The 13,123-nt window shown below is 44.9% G+C and overlaps 1 protein-coding gene and 1 pseudogene across 1 annotated transcript in view; one reads left to right on the forward strand and one right to left on the reverse strand.

Moving 5' to 3' along the window:
* LOC140421495 (uncharacterized) overlaps positions 1-13,123 on the forward strand; it is a 395,230-nt gene that overhangs the window by 186,302 nt on the left and 195,805 nt on the right. The gene's annotated exons all lie outside the window — the stretch shown is intronic.
* Positions 61-1,224, reverse strand: LOC140418936 (sodium/potassium-transporting ATPase subunit beta-1-like; annotated as a pseudogene).

The following is a 13,123-nucleotide window of genomic DNA, read 5'->3' on the forward strand; positions in this document are numbered from 1 at the left end:
AGTCGCCACATTCCGGCGCCTGTTCGGGGAGGCTGGTAGGGGAATTGAACCATGCTGCTGGCCTGCTTTCAAAGCCAGCGATTTAGCCCTGTGCTAAACCAGCCCCAAAGCGGTCCTTGTCACTATAGTTAATATTTTCACCATACACTTTACACTCAATGCGCACTTCCGTATTCTGTTTGACGTTTATAAACTGAATAGCAACAAAGAACTGAAGGTATTTTTCCTGCAGACGCTTGCCATGTATGGGTAGTACTGCAAAGGAAAGCCGCTGAATCCTCCAAGTCCAAAGATGTGCAGGTTAGGTGGATTGGCCATGATAAATTGCCCTTAGTGTTGGGTGGGCTTACTGGGTTATGGGGATAGGGTGGAGGTGTGAACCTTGGGTAGGGTGCTCTTTCCAAGAGCTGGTGCAGACTCGATGGGCCGAATGGCCTCCTTCTGCACTGTAAATTCTATGAAAACTATTTCACAGGTCCAACTTTATCTCAGTCTTCTTTCTTTGCTGCACAATGAATGGGAATAATAAACGGATTATAATTGATTTGCAACTCTTCTGCAAGTTCGGTGGAATTCTTTGGAGGCCCGGGATAAAAGTTAAGAATCCTGTTGAGCTTCGGAACAATGCGGGGTTTTCAGCATAACCGTAATTAGGATCATTTAATCCAGAGCAAGTCTTAAACCACGTCCGGTAAAATCTGCATGCTCTCTTCTGTCCTGAATCGTCCAGTGGGCCTGCATGAATGTAGGCTGGAGGAATCTCTTCACAGTTCTCAAAAGGAGTGTTGCCACCCTGACTGGAGTCATTGTAAAGATCCAAGAACGTGTTCAAACTTTTCGCAAAACTTTCGCAGGAGTCTGGGTCTGACATACTAAAGGAACTTTCTGTTTTGAACGAATACAGCGTTTGTGATAGTCCTGGGGGTGCAACTCTGTCTTGGTGTTTGGGTTCAAATGGACTAATCGTGAGCAGCAGCGCTTGAATGGTTCCAATGAAGATCCCAGCGAGGCAGCCATAGAAGATCAAGAAGAACCAGAATATCTTGAGCCAACGACTGCCGGTCCTGCCTAAAAAGTGCTTTTTTATTTCGGAATCCCAGAGGAATTTCTTCCAGTCTCCACCTGCCTCCTTGCCCTTGGCCCGGGCCCGGGCCATGCTGTCTCGAGGAGGCTGAGCGGGGGATTGTGGGAGAGTTTGAGGAAAGCTTGGCCTCGCTGTTGAGCTGATGCTGGCCGGCGGCGCGCGCACTCCCTCGCGCGGCGGCCGTTGCTTTTCAAACAAGAAAGGGGCGGGGACGGGGGGGGGGGTGCGGAGGAGGGGAGGGGGAGGGGGAGGGGCGCGGGCTTCGGTGGGGGCGGGGGGGGGGGGCGGAGGAAGGGAGGGGGAGGGGCTTGGGTGGGGCTGGGGGGGTGGGGGGCGGGAAGTGGAGTTGAGAAGCTCCAGGTGTCAGGAGTCCCGCGGAAGGTGAAGCTTCATTCAGGAACTCTGAACAGGAACAAGACAATTCTGAACTTTAACTTCAATCCTAAATTGATGTTTGATCCAAAATCTACAATTCAGAGTTTGAAAGGTTCCACTGATTAACCTCTCCAATTAGAAAGTGCTGATTAATCATTGCTGACAATTGTTACTCACACATTCCCCACAGTAACATGTCCATTGTGAAATGACATTATCAAGGAGCATTAAACTAAACTGTGAAATATTTCACAGGCACATCAATAAAAACTTCATCAATCAATATTGATATTGATGAAACTTGGAAGTCACTGAGTTCAATCATTTCTGACACAGCAGCAGCAGCCAGGGTTAGGGGGCTAGAGCGGGGGAGTGGGCCGAGGTTGAGTGCTCTTTCACAGGGTCACTGCAGACTCGATGGGCCAAATGGCCTCCTTCTGCACTGGAAAGATCCGACAGGATTCTATGGGAAAGGTGGAACCCATAACACAGACTGGTTTGAGAGCCCCTCAGCAGAGATGATATCTGTCATTGAAGCAAAAAGCAAAGCCGACCTGATGTACAACATAAACCCAACACCGAGAACAAGGCATCACTTGAAAGTAGTCAAGACAGTTATGTAAAAGACGGAGAGATTGTGAAAATAAACACTGGACAGCCAACGTCAGTAATTCCACACTGCCTGTGATAACAGAAATCTATGTGCTGTGTGTGCTGGGAAGAAGAGGGCTCTGGGTCTGACCATCACCAAAGGCGTTCCCCTGAAATCCCAGATGGTGACATCCTGACAGATGTAAACAGATGTCCCGCTGGGTTGAACATGACTGTCAGCTGTGCTCCGTCAGACGGACATCTCCCAGTCGCTGTCTGACTCTCCTGCAGCTTCCTGTCATGGTTCAGTTGGACAAGGCCATTGATTGCTCAACAAGCATAAAAGCGTCCAGCAAGGATGGAATTCCAGCTGAACTGCTCAAACACAAAGTCCCATCGACTGTCACACCTTCACGACCTCCTCCTCTGTTGGGAGGTCGGAACCATTCCATGTGCATGTTACTAAAATCATCACAGCTGATAAAAACAGCAGTGACAGAGGAGGTTGCAGCAACTACAGGAATGTCTCACTCCTTAGCAGCACCGGGAAGACCTTCACTAGGGTCATGTTTAAAAGATTCATCTACTTGCAGACTGAGTGGATACAAAAGCACAGTGCGGTTTCTGTGCTGACAGATCTACAGGAACGTGATCTTCTCCACACACCAGCTGATAATAATAATAATCTGCATTGTCACAAGTAGGCTTATATTAACACTGCAATGAAGTTACTGTGAAAGCCTCTTATCGCCACATTCCAGCGCCTGTTCGGGTACACAGAGGGAGAATTGAGAATGTCCAAATTACCCAACAGCACCTCTTTCGGGACTTGTGGGACGAAACCCACGCAGACATGAATAGAACGTGCTGACTCTGCGCATTCAGTCACCTGAGCCGGGAATCAAACCTGGGACCCTGGCGCTGTGAAGCAACTGTGCAACCTACCCACAAAAAGTTGACAAATGAATTGAGAATACAAAGTTTAAAATGGTGTTTGATTCATTTCATATCTGAAAATAAAGTTACGTAAAGTCAACACAGTTGTGCGCATTTCAGCACGTTTGCTCCAACACCTTTGAGAGCAGAGAAGTTAACCCTTTCCACTGACAGCACGGTGATGATTTAAACTAAAGACATTGCCTTTTCAAGATTTGGCTTCATCCCATTTGGTATCTTTCAAGACAAAATGTTTAAGAATGGAAAATATCAGAGTTATCTCCAAACTGATTGCAAATTCCTGTTCTTCTGTCTCTGATCTACAAATACATTATGTGAATATTAAATTGGACAGTAAAGTTCCTCATTTGTTGCTTTATAGTCTGTGTTGTTCTGAATGATGACAGTATTAACCTTCTCCCTAACCTGCCTAACCCTTCTGTCCATTCACCAACTGAAACCAGACTCCTTGACCTCAGGGTGACATTCCCTGTCTGCCTAGTTATTCCTTTAAATCACGCCCTGAATTGTTGTTAGATTGTTTCATCATGCTGCCATATTTCAACAACAAATGTTGAAATGTTTGCTCCACATCCACAGGGTTTCATCTGTTTAAAGCCACAAACAGAAAGGTCAATTTTTCTCCTGGAGTTTGAGACATGATGCAGAGTTTCAGCCAATGTGGAGAGGCCATTTACCTGCTCTGCCTGTGGGAAGGGATTCACTCAGTCATCACACCTCCTGACACACCAACTTGTTCATACTGATCAGAGACCTTTTAAATGTGAGAAGAACTATAAAAGCAGAAAGGATTTACTGATTCATCAAGGCAATCACACTGGGGAGAGGCTATTCACCTGCTCCAATTGTGGGAAGAGATTCAACTTGTCCCTCCCACCTTCTGACTCACCAATTTGTTCACACTGATCAGAGACCAATTAATTGTTCTGATTGTGAGAAAACATTTAAAAGCAAAAAGGATCTTCTGTAACACCAGCGCACTCAAACTGGGGACAGGCCATTCACCTGCTCCAAGTTCGGGAAGGAATTCAGCCGATTACCTCACCTTCTGAGACACCATCGAATTCACACTGGGAAGAGACCGTTCATCTGCCCTGTGTGTGGGCAGGAATTCATTGATTCATCCGACCTTCTGATACACCAGCGGGTGCACACTGGGGAGAGACTATACACTTGCCCCGTGTGTAACAAGAAATTCACTCAGTCATCCCACCTTACAACACACCAACTTACTCACACTGATCAGAGACCTTTCAAATGCTCTGATTGCGAGAAGGGATTTAAAAGTAAATGGAATCTGCTGACACATGGTTCACAGTGGGGAGAGGCCGTACACCTGCTGTGTGTGTGGGAGGGGGTTCGCTCAGTCAAACAACCTGCAAGCAAGTTCACAGGCGACAGCAGGGGATGGATTCTGCTGTTATTGCTGCTGTGAATCACATCCAGGACTGAATGATGTCTGGATGCCTGTTTCCAGTGGGGTTCCACAGTTCTCTGGTACATATGAATGATTATGAAATTTGCAGATCATACAACAATTCTGCGTATGGTTGACATTGCGGGAGAAAGCCATGGACTGCAGGAAGATATCAGTGGATTGGTCAGATGGGGAGAACAATTGCAAATGGAATTCAATCTTTTTTAAACTCCAGCGCCTTTTCAGGTACACAGGGAGAATTCAGAATGTCCGATTCACCAAACAAGCAAATCTTTCAGGACTTGAGGGAGGAAACTGGAGCACGCGGAGGAAATCCAGGCAGACACGAAGAGAACGTGCAGACTCCACACAGACATAATAATCTTTTATTGCCACAAGTATGAGGTTACTGTGAAAAGCCCCAAATCGTCACATTCCGTCACCAGTTGGGGTAAGCTGGTACGGGAATTGAACCCACGCTCTGGCCTTGTTCTGCATTACAACCCAGTGACCGAAGCTGGGAATCGACCCTGGCGCTGTGAAGTAACAGTGTTAACCACTGTGCTACAAACGGTGAGAGATAATGAATTTCAGAGTGAAAACAAGACAAGTGAATGAACTATAAATAGGATGAGACTTAGAACTGGTGAGCAACAGGGAGGCATTGGAGTGCCTATCCACAGGTAGCTGGATAGATCGATCAGGCAGCCAAGAATCCTTTCTTGGATGAGGCCTGGAATATAACAGCAAGGAGATTATGCTAGAACTTTATAAAACACGAAGAGTACAGTGAGAGAATGGAGAAGCATTGCGGTCACTGTATTAATGAACTATAAGTCATGATTCATTAATTAGTATAAATTTATATAATTGCAGTCAGTGTTCAATTGATCAAATCTTGGGGATAAAGTTGAAGCTGAATGACAAGCGATTATAACAGTAAAGAAGTCTGAATTCTTCATTAAGTTAAAATCCAAACTGTTTATATAACAAAAATGAAGAAAATCATTTCAGTTAATTCCTGATAAAAATTACGTGACTTCAGGCAAATGGAACGAGCTGATTGGTGAGTGGCTGATGAATCTTTATTTATTTTAACCAGAAGTTTATTGTTGATTCAGTCAGTTAATAATGGAATAAATAAAGGCAATGACAGGGTATCCCAGTCCTGTGGCGAGCACATCCTGGTCACTGCATTCATCAATGATAAAGTGAGATGATTCATTAATTATCACAAAACTAAAATCAATCTGATCATCGTTCATAGAATTACAGTACGTGGTCCATTCATCAAATCTAGGGGATAAAGATGAAGTTGCGATTGTCAGAGTGAAGACATCTGAATTTTTCAGTCAATTAATCATTTGCGAGGTTTAGATATTAACAATCAACAAAAAAGGGTGGCATGGTGGCACACTGGTTAGCACTGCTGCCTGAAGGCGCTGAGGACCTGGTTTCGAGCCTGGCCCCGGGTCACTGTCCGTGTGGAGTTTGCACATTCTCCCCGTGTCTGCCTGTGTTTTACCCCCACAACCAAAGATGTGCAGGGTAGGAGAATTGGCCACACTATATTGTCCCTTAATTGGGAAAAAAAAGAATTGGGTACTCTAAATTTATTTTAAAAAACAATTCACAAAAACATTTCAGTGAATTCCTGATAAAAGTAAGGTGACTTCAGCTCAATGGAGGAAACTGATTAGTGAGAAGCTGATGAATCTTTATTTATTTTAATCTTAAATTTATTTTGTTTAAGTCAACTAATCAAATAACTAAAGACCTGGCCGGGGATTCCAGTCCTGCTCCACGTGGGAAACCAGGATACTTCTCATGTCCAGAACAATCACAAGTGCAGGAAGTGAATCAGCTGGAGCAGCAAGAAGGGCAGTGGTCGAGAGGTATGTTTGTGATTCGTGGAGTATTTCCAGTGGGATTCTAGATTTCCCAGGACATGATTCCGTGCTTCTTGAGTTCTATATCAATGCTTTAGACTTTAACCTGGGGACATGATTAAGTCATTTAGGTCCTCTTTTTGACAGTGAGCAAGAAAGCTGCAGACTTTTATTATTAATTTATGGGATGTGGGCTTCACTGGTTAGGCCAGCATTTATTGCGCATCCCTCGATGCCCTTCAAAACGTGGTGGGGAGTTTCCTTCTTGAACCGCTGCAGTCCTTCAGGTGTAGGTACACCCACTGTGCTGTTAGGGAGAGAATTCCAGGATTTTCTCCTAGCGACAGCGAAGGAACGGTGATATATTTCCCAGTCAGGGTAGTGAGTGACTTGGAGGGGAGCCTCCAGGTGGCGGGATTCCCAGTGATCTGCTGCTCTTGGCCTTCCAGATCATGGTCATGGATTTGGAAGGTACTGACTAAGGAACATTGGTGATGGTACACATGGCTGTCACTGTTCGTCGGTGATGGATGGTTTGAATGTTTGTGGAGGAGGAGCAATCAAGCGGGCTGCTTTGTCCTGGATGCTGTTGAACTTCTTGAGTGTTGTTGGAGCTGAACTCATCCAGGCAAGTGGAGAGTATTCTATTACACTCCTGACTTGTGCTTTGCAGATGGTGGACAGGCTTTGGCGGGGGGGGGGGGGGGGGTCAGGACATGAGTTACCCTTTATAGAATTCCTAGTTTTTGACCTGCCCTGGTAGCCGCAATGCGAATATGGCTCGTCCAGTTGTTTTTGATCAATGGCACCCCCCAGGATGTTCATTGTGGGGGATTCAGCGATGGTAATGTCATTGAATGTCAAGGGGCGATGGTTAGATCCTCTCTTGGAGGAGGTGGTCATTGCCTGACACTTGTGTGGCACGAATGTAACTTGCCACTTATCAGCCCAAGCCTGGATATTGTCCAGGTCTTGCTGCATTTGGACAAGGGCTGCTTCATTATTTGAGGAGTCACGCATGGTGCTGAACATTGTGCAGTTATCCGCAAACATCCCCACTTCTGACCTTATGATGAAGGCAGATCATTAATGAAGCAGCTAAAGATGGTTGGGCCGAGGACACTGCTCTGAGGAACTCCTGCAGTGATGTCCTGGAGCTGAAATGGTTGGCCTCCAACCACCACTACCATCTTCCTTTATACCAGGTACGACTCCAACCAGCGGAGAGTGTTCCCCGATTCCCATTGACTCCAGATGAGCTGGGGCTCCTTGATGCCATACTCGGTCAAATGCTGCCTTGATGTCAAGGGCAGTCACTCTCACCTCACCTCTGGCATTCAGCGCTTTTGTGCATGTTTGAACCAAGGCTGTAATGACTGCAGGAAGACATCATTAGACTGATCAGCGGGCGAGAAAAGTAGCAAACTGAGGTCAATCCAGAGAAGCGCGGGGTAATAAATACATTTGGGGAGGACAAACACGGCAAAGGGAAAGAATATGAATGGTATGATAGTGAGGTGTAGAGGGACAGAGAGGCATAAGAGTGCATGTCACAGATCCCCGAAGGTGACAGGAGAGGTAGATACAGTGATTGTAAAGGCAGAGAGGATACTTTGTTATTCACAGGGACACAGAGTACTAGAGCAGGGAATATTCCCAGAAATGTCCATTGGAGTAAAGACCTGAAACCCCTCTCTCCACAGATGCTGCCAGAGCTGCTGAGTATTTCCAGCATTTTCTGTTTTTATATAAGATTAGGGAGGTTATACTGGAGCTATGCAAACCACTAGTTAAACCACAGCTGCATTACTGAGTACTGTTCTGGTCACCACATTACAGGAAGGATGTGTTCATACTAGAGAGGATGCAGAGGGGATTGACGAGGATGTTGACACAAATGGAGAATGTTACCAGTGAGGAAAGATTGGAGAGGCTGAGGTGGTTTTCTGTGGAACAGAGAATGCTGAGGAGAGATTAACTGAGGTGTTTAACATTATGAGGGGCCCGGATAGAATGGATAAGAAGGATCTATTTCATTAACAGATCAATAACCAAGGGGTTTAGATTTAAAGTAATTAGCAGAGGATTGGGAGTGGAAGGGGGATAATGGATCTCTGTATCTATTCAGAACCCTGGATATGCGTTATCCCTTCTCAGTTCCCGAATAACAGAGATCAAGTCTGTGCTTTTTGGCAAAATCCAGTTGAACTTTATTTGTCAGCTGTGCCACTGGAAAACTTGTTTTTGATACAAAATTTAGAAAGAACTAGCCCTGCAGCAAGCTAGTCAGATTAATTGTCTTTCATGAATATAGAAGTTGAGTTTTCATTCAAATCATAATACACCAGATAAAATAACTGGGCAATTGCAATTAGCATGGTAGCATTGTGGATAGCACAATTGCTTCACAGCTCCAGGGTCCCAGGTTTGATTCCCAGCTTGGGTCACTGTCTGTGCGGAGTCTGCACATCCTCCCCGTGTGTGCGTGGGTTTCCTCCGGGTGCTCTGGTTTCCTCCCACAGTCCAAAGATGTGCTGGTTAGGTGGATTGGCCATGATAAATTGAGCTTAGTGACCAAAATTGCCCTTAGTGTGGGGTGGGGTTACTGGGTTATGGGGATAGGGCGGAGGTGTTGACCTTGGGTAGGGTGCTCTTTCCAAGAGCCGGTGCAGACTCGATGGGCCGAATGGCCTCCTTCTGCACTGTAAATTCTATGATAATCTAAGCACAGCGAGCAGCAAAGGTTTCAGAAATATAGATGGAGTGAGCAAGAAGAGAAACAGAACAGAGCAACAGAAGCACTTTTCCATTCCGGTAAGTGATTCTTAAGAGAATTGTTATCTCAAAGTCTGGCCTTTTTACTGCTGATTGGCTTTAACTAATTTATAATTAATCAATTCGACCAAAGTGTCTGTCCATCAATTCAAGAGATTAGGTATGTGAATATGTTGGTGTAATTTTCCCATTCCATCGCTTGCCAATTCTCCAAATTATCGACAACTGCATCTCAACATTTATTGAAAAAACACAGCCTTCAGGGCATTATGACCTCAGACTGTCTATTACCATGGAAATGGGACAGCTGTGCTGGAAAAGCAGCAGCATACAATGGGGTCTTTTAGCTAGTTGGTGTCACTGACCTTGCTTGTCTCAAGCAATTTGCAAATGTTAAAATCTAGGTTTAATGAAAGAAAATGAAAGTGTATGATCTGTATTAACCCTTAATGGGTTTCCAGCTACTGTTGCACTCAAATAATGCTTAATATGCTAAATGAGTTCTCACTTCACCCTTTTACCTTTATCATCTCTAGCTAACTAGAAAAGCCAATTTCTCTCAGTCTTCTCCCTTTTGATTCTTCTAAAGATTAATAAGATGAATCAAAATAACGCATTGAAATTAAGGAAGAAATGCGACAGGATAGAAGTAAGCGCGGGGAGGAACTCATTCACATTGTTGTGAATGGTTCACTTGTTTGAGAACAGTCTTCAACACTGGAGCGGGCAAAGCTTTGCAAGCATTACAAGCATTCTGGAAGTATTTTATTCAAAAAAGTAATTATACAGTACAATAACAATTCAGTAATAATGGAAATTGATTATATGATTGCAGTAATAATTGGGTAATAATGCTGCAATAAAAGTTCAATAGTAGGAGCCTTGTTCAATGTCTTGGGCTGGTGGTGCAGTTGGACCACTATGAACCACTTTGATTGTTGGGGTATTATGGGTAGCCATACATTGGCCAATGCATCTGATCAGCAAGACCCACTATGTAAATGACAAGTCCAAAAATGAACAATCAGAGAAATCCCTGAATGATGGAAATTCCTGTGCCACCCACCCATCCAGAGAGCCATCCCCAAAGAGTGGTGTCAGAGGGTTGGTAAAGTTTCCCAACTTCCTCTTGAATATGTGCTGAGAAGCTTTTGATTTATTCTGATCACTGGGATGTAGGTGCAACACTCTGCACCAATCAGGGCACAGGTGCCACCTTTTTCGGCTAGCAAATAGTCAAGTGCCACCCAATTCTGTAAAGCCACAGTTCGAATGGCTAGCATCTCGGCTGAAATGCTACTTAAGGTTCGGGCAGTGTCATTGGCTATTTTCTCTAAGGCTGCGGCCAATTTAATGTATTCTCTGGTCAATACAATGACGCCATAGGCAGGGATGAGAGCAGAAAAGAATTTCTCAGCCCCTGTGATCTCGCGTTTAGATCTCATGATGATAGTGGTAGGTTGATATTTCTCAAACTGTGGGATGAGAGGTCCATGTTTTGAGTCTGCATTTATAGCATCGGCTAGGGAAAGGGAATGGCAGATGAAGGGAACAATGAATCAGAAATAGCACGCTCCTCTCAAGCTCATTGGGAGCCAAGGGTATGCAGTATTAGCGCAGATGTAATAGGTGACATGATAGGTAGAATATTGGGCAACCACTTGTGGGGACCAACGTTCTGTACAATTTGTCCCATTGGTGTGATCAGATAGCCCTTTAAAGTCGATGGGATTCCCTTCATGTCCATAGACCTTTCTTGTGTCATGAGTGCACTGTGTACTGGCACTCACATCCAAATAATATTCACATTTACTGTGTCCCGCATTCCAAGCTCTATGATTATAGCCGATTAAACATATGGTCCCAGTTGGGAAGGTTACTTGGGGTGGTTTCTGTTTCCGATCACAGACATGTTGATACCAACCCTTGAAAATGTTTAATGGGAGGCCTGCAGATCGCCATCTCTGAACCTCATCGTTTATCATTTCTTTGGTTCTGGTGTCTCCACATTGGGGAAGGGAAGAGTCGGGATTTTGGAAAATGTACCATTCTGCCATTTGGGAAAAAGTAAAAGGAACAGGCTGCAGTGGGATACCTGCTTGGGAATTGGTAGGAATAGAAGAACATACCCAGTACTCAGAGACATTAAAGTCTCTGGCATAGGTATAGGACATGTAAAGGAACGTGTTAACATTGAACTCCTGGGTAAGGCCTGCTGGGCCAAACATGTAACTGAAAATCAATATTATGGCAAACAATTTTACAGATTCTGATTTTGGTATGCGCGCTTCACATGTGACGTGTGAAGCCATGATTTATTTCCTTGGAGTTTCACGGCTGATTGGGTTGTGAGTAATATCTGGTAGGGGCTTTCCCACTTGGCTCCTAACAGTTCGCGCTGAATTTGTTTGCTGTAAACGGATTCGCCGGGCACCAAGTTGTGGCCCCCCTCAGGAGGATCGCCCCACGCCGCCAACACCTGACAGCATTTGTTAAGTTTTGACAATAACTAAGTAAAGCATCAACTCATCAGATGGCAGTCTGCCTTTCTTAAGTCAATAGTTCCCGGCAGGGACATGGGTCTGCCAGTGATGACCTCAAATGGGCTTAGGCCTGTGGTTCAGTTTGCACAAAACTAGTGGCAAGGCTTGAATCCAATTCATGCCTTCTTGGTTGTATCTGGACAACCGTTCTTTTAAAGTCAGGTTCATGCGTTCCACTTGTCCTGATGATTCTGGATGATCAGGGCAGTGTCGGTTCCAATCGATGTTCAGTCACCTGCACACCTCCTGGCAAACAGCACCTGTAAAGTGGGTTCCGTTGTCTGAGTCAATGCTAGCTGGTACTCCCCATCTGGGAATATAGTCTTTGCACAGAACTTTGGCTGTATGGGTGGCTGTAGCCCTCCTGGCTGGAGCAGCCTCGACCCATGGAGAGAACGTATCCACTATTACAAGGATGTCAGTGTATCTTTAACATGTAGGAAGGGTGATGTAATCGACCTGTATGTTCTGGAATGGTCCTGCAGGGGCAGGAGCTTTTAGCTGAGGTATTGATATTATAGGTCGTAAGTTCTTTTGCCAGGTTACACAGCGGTTTGATACCAATTGTGCATGTTTTTTGAATCTTTGCCACACCAACAATTGAGCCATCATCTGTCCTGGGGCTAAATGTCCCCATGAATGGATCTGTTGGGCCAGAAATGGCATCAGTGCCTGTGGTGCAACTGGTTTATCAGTCTGAACTTGTCTCCAAACATCATCATCATACAACTGGATGCCTGAGTCTAATCATGACCATTTCTCTTCTCGTGTAGTCATGTTGCATTTCACGTAGATCTTGTAATAAATTGGTCACTCCCAATTTTCAGATGTGTCTTGGTTCTGCTGAAAAATCCCACTGGGAGGCAGCTTCCTTTGCTACTCGGTCTGCAAGGGAGTTTCCTTGTGCTTCAATAGTGTTGTCTTGAATATGGACCTTACACTTTAGAATGTATACTTCTTTTGGCAAAGCTATGGCTTCTAGGAGGTCATCATTTCAGCGGTGGGAGTCTGTAACTCACTGTCTGATAGGGTCATAGAAGCAGAAATCCTGATCACTTTAAAATAAATGTCTTGGATATCCAATTGAAGGACTGGGACATATAGGGCAATCGACTGAGATCTGCAAAATGGGATGAAGTGGAATAGCTCCCAGCCAGCATACATACAGTGGGCCAAATGGCCTCTCTCTTGACCAGAACTTGGAGGTTTTTACTCTGATAGTTGGAGTTTGTTTCTGATGATAATAACCTCTAAGGGACTGGAGTTTAACAGTCTAGATATTGGTGAAATAAATCAGCTGTTTTAAACACGTTGTAAATTTTTGTCTTTCCCGCCTGAGTGTTTAACATCACCTGGCTGGAGCTCAGAAAGGACAATCTCACCTCATAGAATCAGAGAATTTACAGTGCAGAAGGAGGCCATTCGGCCCATCAAGTCTGTACCAGCCCTGGGAAAGAGCATCCTACTTAAGCCCACCCCTCCACCATATCCC

This window comes from Scyliorhinus torazame, chromosome 5 (genome assembly GCF_047496885.1).
Source record: "Scyliorhinus torazame isolate Kashiwa2021f chromosome 5, sScyTor2.1, whole genome shotgun sequence".
Classification (NCBI taxonomy): Eukaryota; Metazoa; Chordata; class Chondrichthyes; order Carcharhiniformes; family Scyliorhinidae; genus Scyliorhinus; species Scyliorhinus torazame.